The 11,067-nt window shown below is 38.6% G+C and overlaps 1 pseudogene; it reads right to left on the reverse strand.

The window, feature by feature from the left end:
- Positions 1–6,680: 6,680 nt before the first annotated feature.
- On the reverse strand, positions 6,681–8,378 carry LOC148481201 (ubiquitin carboxyl-terminal hydrolase 22-A-like; annotated as a pseudogene).
- Positions 8,379–11,067: the final 2,689 nt, after the last annotated feature.

Consider the following 11,067-nt stretch of genomic DNA (forward strand, 5'->3'; position numbering starts at 1 on the left):
ATTAAAGCTGCATACAAACACAGCAATTTAGTAAATGAACGATTTTAGTAAACTATTTTCGAAATTCATTTAGTAAAATCGTTCATTTACTAAATGTAAAGAACGATTTTTTTGAACTATAAACGATTTTTGCATATTCCCTTACTGAAAATCATTGAGTGGGTCAGTCTGACTGAACTACAAACTACAAATATGAACGATAATCATTCATCATTTTAACTCAGAAATTGAACAATTTTTTCAACGATTGAACGCTAAATGATATTGTTAACGATAATCGTTCAACAAATCATTGTGTGTGTATGCACCTTAACATTTTACTGGGTTGTAAAAGATATACATACAAGATATACGTAAAAAGGCTGTGCTACTTTGTCAAATGGTCAGTGGGTCCATTCTAGGGCCACTGCCATAATATTTGTGCAGTACAACAATGTTGTCTGTTGCACCCCTATAAAAATATATAACAATAATTATAAACAGTAGGGTTTTTGGTTCATGAATTGATCAATGCATTTAAGCTTGCAGCCCTCATCACTGGACCCCAGTTTACTGCAAGTCCCTACTCTATTGCTCACTGTTTATTATTATTGTTAGTTATTATGGTGAGTGCAGAGCCTCTGTTAATTTCCATTTAAACAATGTGGTCACAGACTATGTTGCACCCCAAATCTAGGAATGGTGAGTGCTGTGGATTAGTGCTTTTTATTTATTTGATTATTTATTTTAATTAATCATTTTGTGATCACATTTTCTCATGCACCCCTTTTAACCTGTTTAATCTAACTTGTGTGAGCTGTTTCCTAGGTGCTTTGCAACAGGTGTGCTTGGTGACTGTTTCACATTTAAAAGCAAAGTTGCTGTAAGCTTTAAACCTTGATAGCATACCCTGAGTTTAACACTAAAGTGATAGCTATTTCCATGTTATAATTTTGGGCAATAGAGTAGGGACTTGCAGAAAACTGGGGTCCAGTGATGGGGGCTGCAAGCTTAAAAGCATTGATAAATTCATCAACCAAAACCCCACTGTTTATTATTATTGTTAGTTGTTATGGTGAGTGCAGAGTGCATGATTTTGATATATTCATATATATATATATATATATATATATATATATATATATATATATATATATATATTAGAAAGTACTTTGTGTGTGCATTCAGCCAACCAACCAGGAAGGCTGTGCTACCTTTTCTAATGGTCAATGGGTCCAGTGTATTTGTGCAGTGCAATGGTGTTGTCTGTTGCACCCATTTGAAAAAGTACTTATTTTTATATTTAGACTGTACTGTGTGTATGTGCATTCAGCCAACACATTCCTGTTACATCCAACAGTCAGTCAGGGCTATCAGCATAATATTTGGGCTGTGCATCAATATGGACCATGATGATCAATTGATAGTTCAGAGGTAGCAGCAACCAAGTACTATCTTTGCAGTTAATAGTCCTTCAACATCATCTAGTAAAGCTGATGCACAAGGGTATAGAAGGTTAAGCCAGGGCATTAAAAATCAAAGTACAGATATTTTACAGTGGTAAAGAAAAAACACCTCTATTAAAGGGAAAGTTTTCTGTAGAAAAACATAAAATTGCTAACTTGCCATTCACCACAGAAAGGGCCTGATTCAGAGCTGGACGCTCTGACAAGAGCGCTCGCTCTGAATCAGGGCCATCCTAGCTGAAATTGGAGTGGCCTCCTGGCCGCATGCATAGCTGTGGGTGACCACCCACAGCTTATTCGAGCATCCAAAAAGATGGTCGCGATTGTCAAAACCATTATGACCATCGGGCTCGCGACAAGACCCTTGTTGTAGGGTCTCATCTGCCGCAAACCTGGAGAGCTTTTTACTCTATCAGAGCCAAAAACACTCACACTGACATCACTAGTGATGTCAGTGGGGCCGGAACCAGATGGTAGGTGTTCCCATGGGAACACCTCCATCTGAACAGCCATGCCCCCGGCACTCACCATTGACAGCACACCCCCTTTAGTGCAAGACCCATAGCGATGGCTTGGTCATCGTTATTCAGGTCTCATGCATGCGCACGACGGAGCTCCCTTCATCGTGCGCATGTGCACTTGGGCACCATCGACCCACTTGCGAGTGCTCAGCGCTCGCGAGCGGGTCTGAATTAGGCCCAAAGAATCAAGGAATGGCTAAATGAGTGGTGGTTTTGCAACTGTTAGTGAGGAATCTTCTTCTTCCTCTTATGATGATGTATACCCTTCTCACTTAGGGGTATATTTATTTATAAGTGCAGGAGTTTTTAGAAGGAGATATGTTGCCCATAGCAACCATTCAGATTCTACTCAACATTTATCTATTACCTTCTAGAAGATAATAGCTGAAATCTGATTTGTTGCTATTGGCAATATCTTAACTTCTGAAACCCCGCACTTTAGTATATACACCCCTCAGAGTCTAGAAGAAGTATGAAAAAAATGAAAACCACTAAGGCAGAAGAAACAACTGTGCATTCACATTCAGCATTGTCACAAATCCCAGAGGAGAGTCTAAGGGGTATATTTATCAAAGTTTAATTTTATGTTCGATTTAGCTCACCTGAAATCCAATCAAATGTAGAAATTCCTGTCAATATCTCACATTTACAAAAGTTTGACTTTGTAAGCATTTACTAAATCAAAATATTTCTCATTCTATTTTGACTAGTGATTTCCTGTTAGATTTTGGATGCCTATGTCCAAATCAAACACCGAATTGATCATAAAATGACACTTAAAATCCCTAAAATAATAGACCTGCTTCATTCTGAAAATGTTTACCATGAGCAGGAGCCAGTTACATGGAAACATGCTCAGATTAGTGAGATTTGTGCATGTTACTGTGTGGAAAAACCTAAAAAAAGTGTATTTTTTAATGATGTGGGGTCACCCCTAAATGGACAACTAGCAGTGGGATTTTTTGAGCTGGTTCTAGTTGTGAAAACATGGGGGAAAAAAGATGTAGGGTTCCCTGTATTTTCTACAACCAGCACCAGGCTCAGTGAGCTTGTCCTGGTTTTGGAAATATGGTAGACAAAATAAGTAGCGGTCCCCCATATTTTCCAAAATTAGCACCAGACTATTTTTATTGGGGGTGTAATGCCACAGAAGTGGTACCCTTTCACCGATTTCCCTGGAAAAATTTAATGAAAACTAAATGAAAATCAAATGTGAGATCACTCAAAACTCAAAATCAAACATTAGTTAATATACCCCTAATTTTGTCCGCAAGTGTAATGTGTGAGTCTGACCTTTCCAACACTGCTTACTTCCACCATTTCTGCACCCTCTGCAAATGGAGAGATGAGCAGCACAAGTTAACATGCTGACAAGCCTGACATTGAAATAAAGGATTTTACAGTGGCAGTACAACAGGATGATAGAGATATTTCTGTAGCTGATTCTGGTGCTAATGAGGATATTATAAGGATGCTTATGATGAGGATGTTGTTTGTGTAAGTCACCAGTGGAAGCAATTATTGCCTATGATATTGTTATGCTGTGGTATAACCCAAAAAATCCACCTCTTATGTGTGAAATTATTTTTACCCAAATTCTGACAATTGTCAAGTCATCTGTAGTGTTTGCGAATGCACAGTAAGTAGAGGTAGGGACCTTATCCATTTAGGAACCTCCTCCCTGTTACATCATTTGCAGCATGTTCATGAAAAGTTTGAAGCAAAAACTGAAACTTATACTACTAAAAAGATAGTACTAACAAGCAGTCCAGAGTCAGCCAGCTCCCTTCTCTTAGCTAGATCCAAGCACCTGCCATCACCACCTCCAGCACCTTCATCAACAATATCCTCACTAATAAATGAAAGTAGTTTCCAATTTAAAATGGCTAACTATTTCCTCCCATATCCAGGATTCCTTAGAATAATCCTTGAATGCTAGGTCTGCTGTAGCTGCTTCTGATAGGGTATCTTAATCCCATAAAGCGACCAAGAAGACTACTATTAGATTAAAAAAACAATTGACCTGTTAAACAGTACTTTGCAATAGCAAATAAGTACAAGATCTGTCACCCAGTTGCACAACGAATCACTAACACCTTGGCAGATCTGCTTGTATTAGATCTGCACCCAATATTCACCATAATTGCAATGGGTTTTAGAAAGTTAATTAAAGTCTCTTGTCCCTGCTACCAATTCCCATCTAGATTTAATTTTACTAGAAAGTAATTCCCCACCTATACATGAACATTAAACAAATGGCACAGTCCACTTAACCATAGATATGTGGAAAAGAGGAAATGGGCAAAATAAAGATTTTGTGACTGTGAAAGCCCACTGGGTGGTTGAATTGCTTTCAGCAGTAGGAACAGCAGCAGCATCTAAGAAATGCTAGCTCATTCAGAGGAATGCTACTTATTGTACCACCAGCTTTAATAAGAGGCATACTGGTATCAACCTTTTAGAAAATTTCAGGGAAGTCATTGCAAAATGGCTTACCCTGCTTGGGCTCTCCTCGGGATTTGTCATTTCTGACAATGCCACAAATATTGTGAGAGCATTAAAGCTGGGTGAATTCCAACACATCCCATATTTTGCTCACACAATCAATTTGGTGGTGCTAAATTTTTTGCTAAATGACAGGGATATGCAGGAGATGCTTTTTGTGTCCCATAAAATGTTTAGACATTTTTGCCATTCAGCCAGTGAATGTAGAAGATTGAAGCAGCAGCAAGAACTTTTGAATTTGCCCTGCCACCAGCTGAAGGAAGAGGTAGTAACAAAGTAGAACTTTACCCTTTATATGTTTCAGCAGGTGGAAAAACAGCAAAAATCCATCAAAAGCTACACAAAGAACCATGACATAGGGAGAATGTATCTTACTTCAGCACAGTGGAGCATACTTTCTGTGTTGTGCAGGGTGCTAAAAGACTTTGAAATTGTCACCTGTGAAGTGAGTTCAGACACTCCCAGTTTGAGTCAAATCATTCCCCTAATTAGACTTTTTGAAAAGCAGCATGAGAAACTGAAGGAAGAGCTGAAATTATACAAATCTGTTACATATGTTGGACTTGTAGATCAAGTCCTTTATTCACTTTTCCAGGATCAAAAGGTTTTCAGCATCTTAAAATTGGTTCAATACATTTTAGCAACTATGCTCGATCCAAGGTTTAAGTCAGATGTCATGTATTTTTTTCCAATGAACACAGATATGAAGAGATGTTAAGAGCTGTTAGCAACCAAATTGTCAGCTTAAGCAGCAAGTAACATGGTGACATCTCCACCTTCAGTTTCTCTGGTAACTGCGGCTGCCAATAAAAAAAATCAGCTTTTATAAGAGATCCAATTCTGATACAGATGAGTCAATGCAACATTTTGACATCTGGTTGGATCTAGTAGACTTTTCAAAAAATTCTGACACCTCTACTGCATCTCTTTCTGATATGGTCACAATTCAAAAAAAGGATGAGTATTATTTTAATGATATTTTAATAGGCATGTCACACAGTCCATTTGACTAATGTCATGGAAAAAAAGAGATTTGGAGGCCCTTGCACAAACTGGCTTTGCTTTACTTAATCTGCCAACCCTGCAGTGTGTATCCAGAAAAAGTTTCAGCACAGCTGGGAACCTTGTCAGTGATTGGTGTAGGAGGCTTTTTCATCAAAATGTGGAAAAGACAATGTTCATCAAAATGAACTACAAATTTCATGAGGATAGCCTTTACCACTAACTACGTAAAGGCTACTGTAATGGCAGATTTCAGTGGAGGCAAATTATTATTGTGTGAAGATGATGTTTGCACTGATGATGAGCATAATAATTGTGATGACATCTTGCCTCTGTAGTTCCAGATTGTACATAGAGATTATTGTCAGCAATGTCAGCTGCCCATTGGTAGTTTGTTTTGTGGGGAGCCAAACAAACCAATCACTTCTGACTCAAGTGGCAGTCCCTATTACTGAAGTGCTTAGTTTGATAAACTGTTTAATATATACAACATAAGGGTTGGTGGAGAGACCACTGGCAATTCCATATTGCACCTAATTTTTTGCATTTATGCACTGTTTGGGACATTGCTGACTGACATTTTTATAGTTTATTAAACTGACATCCTGTCTGTCACTGTAGTGTGGCAATGTTTCATAGATGTCATATATAATTAAACTTCCTTGTGTTTGTGCTGCTGCTCTGTTGCTTACTTTTTTTGTTTCAAACTGTATTTCAAATTAAATCACAAAAATATATATACTTGCAAAATACTCTAATGCCTTTTTAACCTTGATTTGTAGATATCAACCTGGTTACCTTTTTTTCTTACACTTTCATTCCAATGTGTAACAACAGATGAACTTGTATTTCCTTGATAGTAACAGCCATGTTTGTTAAGATGCAACTCAAGCACCAAATGGAAAGGATATTTGATGGTATCTGGAGATGTTCTTCGCCCTCCCCTCCCAGCCTTCCCATAAATAATCCCAGAAGCATGTTGAGAGATGTTTAGTACCATACTTTAATAATCCCTCTATTCAGAAATTCCATTTTGTGTGCTGACACATTAATAGTTATTCCAATCAAAATGGGCTGGTGCAACCCCAGCATTACTCCTGTCTTATGTTATCTTTGTCATAAAATATCAGGCAGGTCTATGTTTGGGTCATTGAAAAATTCTTGATTAGATTTATTTTTATTTACATTTGGACAAATGCTGATAAAGTTACTCATATTCCAAAAAAAGCTTGTGATAAAAAAGCAAATATATTTTTCGCTATCAAAAACATCTTCAATGCTAGCCTTGAACCCTTGGTCTTTGTCTTGTCTGATAAAGCTTGTGTCATGTGCACTCTACAAGGTTCTTCTGTGATTAAATACTCCTATCAAGGATTGTCATGGTTTTAACTGTCTTGAGGCTGCTGATACTGACCATTCATTCTGCTCTCTTTGCTAGAGGCCATGAATGGTGTCATGTCTACCTCCAAGGGGAATAACACATGTGTTGTGATCTTCTGCCTTAGTTTAACTGAATGTTTAAACTGTTTTTGAAGAAAAAACAAGCCACAATAGGCAGTTTCTTCATAATGAGCTGCTTAGAAGATTCATGGTAACTATGGCAACCACTGCATTTGATTTTGGCACTACTTCCTAGATGTTCTGGCTATGTAAACCTTCTAAGACATTCTGTTAGGGGTGTTGTTCCAGATGGGATGTAGTCAGCATCCTGGCATGTGAGATGCCGATGGTCTAAATACTGGCACCAAAATCTTGTCAGGTTGGGATCCTGGCACTAGTATCCCAACCATGGACATACCAAAGAGTAAGTACCAGGGTGTATGGGGAGGTAAGCATTAGGTAGTGGGGTTAGGTTAAGGCATTAGGGGGAGGTTTAAGGTTAGGCACCGGGGAGGGCATCTTAGTTTTAGGGTGTGTGGAAGTAAAGTTTAGGCACCGGGGAGGGAATCTTAGGTTTAGGGTGCAGGGAGGGGGAGGTTAGGTTTAGGCAATGGGAAGGAGAGTTAGGGTTAGGTTAGGGGTTATGGTAGGGGTAGCGAAAATATATAACATGCGTTCCTATGGGTGTTGGGATTCTGGCTGTCGTGATGCCACTGTCGGTATTCTCAACAGTGGTATCCCAACAGCCAGGATTTCATACCCATTCTGTTTCAGACACATGACTTTCCCCATTCACCACACCACTTCCACTCCCTGGGCTCAGTGGACAAATTGGACTAGATAAGCCTGGCAAATCCAAATTAATGTCCCAAAATGGGTTTATCTTTGTGGAAACATCATGGCATACTTAACAGGTTATATCAGACTGGAAGCCTGTAAAATCTGGTCTATAATGCAGTTACAGTGGTACAGATTGTTGGCCCTTTTTCCATTGTCATCACCTTTGAAATGTCTGTGCAGTATGTCTTATGCTGCAATTAGAAACTCGTGAGCATCCTTTTGTTCATACCTTTCTAAATGTCATGCATGTGTCCATTCAAGGTGCAGTAACCTATATGGAATGTGTGTACATCAGTGCCCAGAGTAGAACTCCTGAAAAAGCATAGACATTTCACAAACCAAGCAAAAGTTTGGGCTTTTCACACTTGTGACAGTCATAAAGGAAGAAATCTCTTAGCAGACCAGGGTGGGAAAGAGGCTAAACAATAAAGTTCATAAAACATATTCCCAAGATTGTTTAACCCTCACAAAGCAATGTTGCAGTTTGTGGTAATTTTCCTTCTCTTGGTGTTATGACCGTTTGGTGACTCCATGTTGAACAATTTTCTCCAGCATCTGTCATTGCCTACTGGTAAGGTGAAACCAAGGATGGAGAAAAAGCTTGCAATTTCCAAGCTCTTCTTTGATCCTCTTTGGCAGCTTTTTCCATGTCTTTCTTATATATATATATATAATCTTGACACATTAAACAGTATATACCCTCTACAACAAATCTATGGCCTGACTTTGTCTCTTAACCTTCACATGTTCGTGAATATGTTTCTTACTGAAACAGCAAAATAATACACAGTATAGGCAAGAGTGGAGCCTGTTCAGGTGGGCACCACCCATGTGACAGAGAAATGGCTTAGCTTTCTTTTTCTTCGTTTCAGGTGTTCTGCTACACACAAAGCACTGGTCAACAGTATGCAGGTTCTTCTTCCAATTCTCCACTTTAAAGCTGCAGTGGGCAGCACAAACATGTGGCAGTTCAACACCCAACATTGCACGTAATGAAACATATGTTTTCATTAATCAAGAGGCCTGAGAGAGATGGAGTATGTATGGAGTTGAAGGAAGGGAAATGAAAGGTTGATTCATAGTAAATTTATTTTAATTTTTTGATTCCGAAGCAAATTTATGAGGGAGGAAGGAAGAGCATGGCTCTATATATATATATATATATATATATATATATATATATATATATATATATATATATATATATATATGTCCATTGTTTTGCCACAAAATCAACTTTGTGGTTTAGAATATTTTTTTTTAATTTAAAGGGGGCATGTAGCAGATGCTGTATGTGGTCCAAAAAAAATCTGTACTTTTTTGCCATTCAGCAGGTGCATGTAGAAGATTGCAGCACCTCCAAGAAATGTTTAATTTCCTCTGCCACCAGCTGAAGCAAGTGGTAATTACAAGGTGGAATTCCACCCTTAATATTCTTTAGCAGATTGAGGGACAACAAAATGCCATCCAAAGCTACACAGTGAACCATGTTATAAGAAGAGAAGGGGGAATGTACTTTACTCAAGCTCAGTTGAAAATACTTTCCATGTTGTGCAAAGTGCTGAAATCTTTCAAAGTAGTCACCTGTGAAGTGGGTTCAGATACTGCCAGCTCTAGTCAGGTAATTCCAATAATTAGACTGTTGTAATACCAACTTGAGAAACTGAAGGAGGAGCTAAAACAAAGTGATTCTGCAAAGTTCATTGGATTTGTAGATCAAGTCCTTTATTCGCTTCATCAGGAACCAAGTGTTGTCAGGACCTTCCAATCGGATTAATACATTTTGGTGACCGTTCTCGAACCTAGGTTTCAGTCATATGTTGTGTGTTTCTTCCCAATGGACACAGATCTGAAGAGATTCAAAGACCTGTTGATAAGTAAATTGTCAGATGGGATGAGGGGAGGCATTTACAAAAAAATATTTAAATCATTCATATCAGTCCATACCCCAGAAGAATCCTTAAATGCTACGGATGTTGCTGCTGGGAGTGGATCTTCATTCCAGAAGGAGACCAGGAAGTCTACTAGCAAAAGTTTAAAAAAAAAAATTTCTGTTAAACAATCCTTTGCAAGGGGGAGCAAGTATGACATCAGTCACCCAGTAGCACAGCGGATCACTGATGCCATAACATCTGGTATTAGGTGTGTATTATATATCTGACAATAATGCAGTGGGTTTTACACAGTTAATTGAGGTCCTGTGTCCCCACTACCAAATCCCATCTAAATTCTACTTCACTGGAAAAGCTATTGTCAGCCTGTACAGGGATGTTTAAAAAAAAATAATTTAGTGTCCTCCAAAATGCCGTTGTACTCACTGTCCTTTTAACCACAGATATGTGGACAAACAAAAAAGAGCAAATACAATATTAAATAATGGTAACAGCCCAGTTGGTGGGCATAATGCTTTCAGAAGCACCAACAGCAGCAGCATCTAAGAAACAGCAGCTCATTCAGAGGCAGGCTGCTCTGTGTATCACTGGTTTCACTAAGAGGCATACCACTGACAACCTTTGACAAAAAGTAATTGCAAAATGGCTTATCCCGCTTGGACAATCCTTGGGATTTCTCATTTCTAACAACGCCACCAATATTGTGAGACTTGGTGGTGCTTTTTTTTAAATGACAAGGCCATGCAGGAAATGCTCTCTGTAGCCCAAAAAAATTCTGTAAATTTTTGCCATTCAGCAGGTGCATGTAGAAGATTGCAGCACCTCCAAGAAATGTTGAAAATGCCCTGCCACCAGCTGAAGCAAGTGGTAATTACAAGGTGGAATTCCACCCTTAATATTCTTTAGCAGATTGAGGGACAACAAACAGCCATCCAAAGCTACACAGTGAACTATGATATAAGAAGAGGAAGGGGAATGTACTTTACTCAAACTCATTTGAAAATACTTTCCATGTTGTGCAAAGTGCTGAAATCCTTCAAAGTAGTTTCCTGTGAAGTGAGTTCAGATACTGCCAGCTCTAGTCAGGTAATTCCTCTAATTAGACTGTTGTAAAGCCAACTTGAGAAACTGAAGGAGGAGCTAAAACAAAGCGATTCTGCAAAGTTCATTGGATTTGTAGATCAAGTCCTTTATTCGCTTCATCAGGATCTAAGAGTTGTCAGGACCTTCCAATCGGATTAATACATTTTGGCGACCATTCTCAATCCTAGGTTTAAGTCATATGTTGTGTCTTTCTTCCCAGTGGACACAGATATGAAGAGATTCAAAGACCTGTTGATAAGTAAATTGTCAGCTCAAGATGCACATGATGCAGAGATGGTTCCTACTTCAGTTTCTCCAGCAAGTGCATTGGCTAAGGAAACAATATACTTTCCCAAAAGACCCACTGGTGATGCAGATGAGTCAACTCAACCAAATTTT

The sequence above is a fragment of the Taudactylus pleione genome, unplaced genomic scaffold, assembly GCF_031769625.1.
Source record: "Taudactylus pleione unplaced genomic scaffold, aTauple2 ptg000592l, whole genome shotgun sequence".
In the NCBI taxonomy this organism is placed as follows: Eukaryota; Metazoa; Chordata; class Amphibia; order Anura; family Myobatrachidae; genus Taudactylus; species Taudactylus pleione.